We start from the raw sequence: 6,066 nt of genomic DNA, 5'->3' as shown, positions 1-6,066 counted from the left end.
TGTTTCTGTGGTATCATAACAAAATTATCCACAGATATTTAGACTAAAAAAAAAAAAAAAAAATCAATAATCAAGTAACCTAGATTTAATTTATTCTTTCTCCCTCTCCTGATTTCCACTATCTTATCACTTCTTCAGGGTTTGTCTTGAGCAAAACATCACTGTAAACTGATGTGTTTGGTGTAGAATAATAAATTTCATCCAAGACCTTTTGAGTTACAGGACATTTAATATAGTAACTGTGGGCAAGGAGAGCCCCCGTTGTGCTCCCACTGATGTCAATGAGTATTTGCTGCTCATGAGTTCAGAAATGAGTACCAACTCTGGCTGTGAAAGATCACTCCTAATCTAAATTTGTCACACACTTCCCCTGTATGTAACTAATTTTCTGGGTGCCCATCTTCAGGCTCCCAGAGATTAATTTGCAGGGTAAGCAGGTGCTATTGGAAACAGGGAAGATGATCTCTGTTTCATATGTGGAGACTCTTGCTGTTTGGATGCAGTTGCTGTCCCACACTCACAGCCCTTGTGAAGGGATCTTCACTGCTTCCATCCTAAATGCAGGCAAGTAAATGCAGGTGTAAAGGGGAGAGCTTATCTGGTTATGGCCTTGTGTCTGCAGCAGAGTGTCAATACTCCAGGGAAGCAGAGAATAGGAAAAAAAAAAAAAAAAAAAAAAAAAAAAAAGGAAACAAGAACTGGGAATTTATGCCCAGGACAAAAAAAAAAACAAAACAACAAAACCAAAACCAAACCAAACCAAAAATAAACAAACAAACAAAACCCCCAAAACAACAACAACAAAAAACCAACCAACCAACCAACCAAAAAAAACCCAACACCACAGCTGTTTTATTATTTTGTGTTAGAAAGCTGGGTGCAGACACTGTCATTTGGTTCTGGCTCTGGTCAGGATTTGTATTAAAACAAACAAAACAGAAAACCAAACAAGCCCCAAGAAAACACTTCTATCATATCAGCAAAAACTAAGCATGACCTCTTGTGTCTGGCTAACTTACTGAGTGGAAAATATTAACATCATGGAGCTCCAAGCAATTTCAACAAAAGCAAGGTCCTGGAGTTCCCTACAGGGACCTGCCCAGTTAGTTCACCCTCTTTTTTGATTTTTCTCTCTACAACTAATATTTTAGGAAACAAAAAAGAATAAGAACACTTTAGTGCACCCAGTCAGATATGAATAGACAAAGGATGATCTGCTGAGAATGCCACAGGGAGAAAATGACTGATCCTCTGCAGGGTCCAAGGAACCCAAAACCCTCTACTGAACAGGGAGAGTGAAAAATAGAGAAAATAAACCAAAGCCAACCACAAAGAATGTTTATTTAGTCAGGAAACAGCATCCATCCATAACCTAATGTTTCACTTCACTATTCTGATATGTTTCAATACATTTCTGTCTTATACATAGTATACCATTCCTTAAATGCATGCATATATATTAGTTCTAAAAGACTGGACAGTTTCCCTTGCTAGCTTTATCAGGTTGGATTTTCCCATGTTTATAAGGTCTTTCTCTGTTGCTATGAGATAGACCTGGGCAAACAAAAATCTATCCCTGCCTGACTGCGCAGGGAAACACTGAACCTGAGTAACAACCACACAAACAGTGTAGACAGCCCAGATTTCTCTCCTTTAATCAGGTTTGCTCTTGGAATATGAAAAGCAGGTCAGCATTTTTGCAACAAAGCTTTGAAGACTTCACTGGAGTCACTTGTAATTGTTAAACACAAGGAGAGCCTCTGGCACATAAATGGCCAGTAAAATGTGGACTCTGCAAACCCTTAAGTGAGTGTTTACGTATAAGAGCATTGAGTAGAACCCTGCCCCCAAGGACATCCATGACATTTTCAATGTCAAAATTAATGGGTGAAATATTTTATTTGATGGGTTTTATTTATTATTTAATGTAAAGGGCCAGAGCTTAAGTTGTTCTTTGCTCATCAGAAATTAATAATACTGAGTTTGAAGTAGCACTAGATAACAAAATTACACATGCAAATAAAAACATTATGATGGACTACAGCAGTGTAAGTGAAAAATATTATTCACCATCCAAGGGAAAAGAAATAGTTTTTAAATGAATATTTATTTTAAACTATCCCTTTAGAATATTAGCTTAAGAGAAAAACTTATTACCCCTTGGAAGATATACCCATAATGGAGACTTCTCAGGTATCTCTCACAAAAACATTCAAAATATATGTGAACACACACTCTAGTTTTTCCATAAATGTCAACATTTACTTCTGGTAGAAATTGTCCCTTGCTTTATCTCTGCCAGTTGGTATCACCTAAGACCAATAAATCTATGCAGGAGTTCATAACTACTTACTATTCTTATTGGATTAGCAACGATTACAAGTGAGTGTTCCATTGATACACCGGATGAAGTCCAAACTCATTCCCCGTGGCATGTATGCCTCCCACCACTGCAGTACAGGCGTTCCTGGTAAAACAGGAAAGCACAAGGTCTGCCCCTGCTCTCGGGTCAAAGTGACCACTGAGCATTTGTTAACAATGAGTTGTCCCATTTTTAGAAGGTCCACCTTACATCCTACATTGCCTGTCTACATTAATCTACCTGGATGGCAGACAGCAATCACATATACTAATCGTAATGACCAGAAGCTAGGATAATTTAACACAGCTTCTTCATAATGCCCCTAGAAGAGACAGAAGAACTGCACTGCCCATTTCCCAAATGGGAAGCAGTCAGTATGTACCAACACCAAGGAGGTCTCTTACTGTAAGTGTGATGAATGGCAACCACAGCCAAAGAAGCAGTGTCATACGGAGAAAATACTTTGCTAAAAAGGAAAGCACTAATTTCACCCTGGGACTGCACTAAACAGACCGGGTCCTGCAAAGCAGACAGTCCAAGCCCAGGGAAGCAGAGGGTAATACAAAGGAATCCACTTCCCAAAGAAGACAATAATGGCAGTGGTGGGATCAAGGACAAAACAGAGATGTGTTGATTTTACATCCGCCCACAGGCTTATTTTATTGTGGGACAAGACAGTCTTAGAAACCTTGAGCTATTTTCCACTACAGGAAGCCCCTGGTGATGATGAGAATGCACAAACTGCCCATTGTTTCCCTGGGAGTGAATTGTCCCTAGGTTGTACCAGGTGTGCATTAGTCTGCTGGCACAAGGACCCTTTGAACCAAGACAGAATCTGAGAAGAAGGACCAGGCTAGAAAGATGAAAGCAAGAAAAATTTTGTGTGAATGTGGAGAAAGATAAGAAAAGGAGCAAAACCTATTTGACATGAACTACAGTGCCCCTAAGTGAAAGTCTACCCCTACCCCAGGGATGTAGAAAAGTAGCCGTGACAACACACAACAGTCAGATTGATGAAGATCTCTTCAATTGGTCATAAGCAAGGAATGTTCAAGGGAATCACAGGAAAATACACCTTGTGCTACTGGTGAAAAATAAATACCTTTTTCTGTGGCAAAGGAGTAACCTTGAAAGGAAAAAGAGAGTGGGAAGCCTCAGTGGTAACTGAGCCCAAATAGCAGTTGCATTGTAACGTCTGGGAATCCTGCCTCTGTGCAAGTATCAATGCGTCCAGTGATCCCGAAGCTGTTCTCTAAACATGCTCTAGCAGTGATGCATTTGCATCACTGTTCAAGTTCGTGCTGAAGACAGTTAATTCATATAGATGGGAAAAGTCAGATGGATGGACTGACCTTGGAACATGGCCTGGAGGTTATTCTTAGGCTACAAAAGAAAAGCACTGTTCATTTTGCATAGCAAAGCCTGAGAAGTGAGCACGAGAAACCCAGGAATGTGCAGGTGACTTTCTTGGGAGTTCTGTTCTCTTAAAGCCACTTCAAGATTCAAATTGAGTAATTTCTCCCTTTGCTACAAACCTTCCCCAAGCTCCATAGAGGCATGAAATCAGATCCAGTACTTTTCCCAGCACATTGCTGAATGGACGGGGAAGTCAGAAATGTTTGGAGAACAAACTCCACATAAAATCTTCATAGATTCAAGGAGGACTAAGGCCTGGTCTTGTAGTGCCTTCCACTTGGAAGTGGCTCTTCTGCCCTAAGACCTTGAGTGAAGGACAAAGGCAGCAAGGAGAACTTGCCCTTGGAACTAGATAAACGTGCTCATACCTTTCCACAGGATGAAGTGTTTCTGAAGGTGCAATCCTGTGTCCTCAATAACAGTGGCCAGTTTGTCATCTGAAAGGTGGGAAGTAGCCATCACCTAGACTGCTGTTACTGGAGTCACCCTGACGAGGATATCATTTGTTGCCATGAGCATGAAGGACACCAATGAGCAATGATCCCTCTCACCTGTTAATCCCTGTGCTGGCTTACTCTGTTGAATAAAATGTTTCTGTCTATGAACTCGAGCCTGAGCTGAGTCACTAAGTATCTTCACTAGAGTTGGGACCATGTAGATGCTGCCTTGAAACCCTTCTCAAGTCCATTTAAAGACCTCAGGCCTGAACTTTGTGGGCACTATGTTCATAACTGGTGTTTTAAATGCTGTACTCTGTGCCCTGGGTGGGCAGCCACCTGCTTTCTAGCAAAGATTCAGGGACAATCCCTGGTGTATCTGCACCTGGATTCCAGAAGGGCAGATGGGCTCCAGAGGACTCTTGGGGTGGGGATGCAACATAGAACCAGTGGCTGTGATGCAACAGCCCTCACCTGGGCCAGCCTAATCCATCCTTGCACCCCGTGGCCCTGCAACTAAGAGCCATCCTTTCCAAGAGGGATGCTGACTGCTGGAGGCTGATCTCCTTCCCAGGCTTCCTCTGCATTTGCTCTCCCCCGAGCAGCAGACCCGACACCTGGGTGACCAACCCTAGGGCACACACCTACACCAAAGTGGGTGGTCAAGACAAAAACCCCTACAGTGGGTGAGCAGCCAGGCTCACATCCATCCCAAGCAAGAGTCCTGTCACCTGCTGACATGGGACACGCTAGAAAATGTAGAGACCTCTGCTGCCTTTCCCCCTCCCAGTCCAGCATAAAATGTAAATCAGAAGGCAAAAGAGGTAGAAGCCAGTTAGCTTTTTCTCTTTGCTCACTCACCTGTCCCTTGTCCTCGTTCCCTTGCCAGAATGGAAAGCACAGGTTCCAAAGGCCCAGGGAGTTGTCTCTTGTGTTGTCCAGCTCAGCTGGAAGCAGGAGGGCCTAATGCAGGTGGCGTGGAACCTAGTCTGGTGAGACCTCATCTGGGAACTGCAAATTCAAGACATCATTTGAATTGGCTGCTTCCCTCCAAGCTGCCCACCATTTCCTTGGAGCAAGAGTGAGCTTGGGACCTGCCCCAGCTGGAATCCAGAATGCAGTCTCCCCTGTGTGGGGTTCCCAAAACCAAAGGGACAAGTCCTGTAAGCTGTAGAAGGCCTCCTCTTAAAGTCACCAAGAGGAAAAAAAAAAAAAAAAAAAAAAAAAAAAAAAAAAAAAAAAAAAAAAAAAAAAAAAAAAAAAAAAAAAATCAGAACTAAATTCATTGAAAATACAAGACCAAACATGTTTCTCAGCATTCCCATGCACAGCACAGTGCAATATACCTTCTGCAAATACATTTTAACCATGCCTCTGTTGATGCTGCCTTGCGCCCCCTCTGGCTTGTATTTAACTTTCCTCAACAGACTCAGCTTTGGACGCAATAAAACAAATCAGTTTCTTCCTTTTTATTTGTGCATGTCATTAGCATTAAACACATGCTGCAATGACAGTGGAATTGATGGCTGAATGGGATGTATTTTAATTTAAGTAATATTTCCATTAACCTAAAAGCTCTCCCTTAAAAGTCTGCACAATTTATTTATTGGAAAAATTCCAGAATAATTGTACTGAAAATTCTTCTCTGAATGATAATATGTCAGACTTTTAAAGCTCTCTTCTGGCAGCTTTTCTTTTTGCCTTTGAACATTACTGACATAAGAATACATTTCTCACAAGTCTGATGGGTATTGAAGAAAAAGAGGAAAGAAAAAGAAAGAAGGACTGCTGCAGAAATCACAGTAGGTGTAAAACGCCACAGCCCCGGATCTGTGCCCTTGGCTGGAGAAG

This window comes from Hirundo rustica, chromosome 3 (assembly GCF_015227805.2).
Source record: "Hirundo rustica isolate bHirRus1 chromosome 3, bHirRus1.pri.v3, whole genome shotgun sequence".
NCBI lineage: Eukaryota > Metazoa > Chordata > Aves > Passeriformes > Hirundinidae > Hirundo > Hirundo rustica.
Note: the sequence above shows the minus strand (reverse complement) of the source record.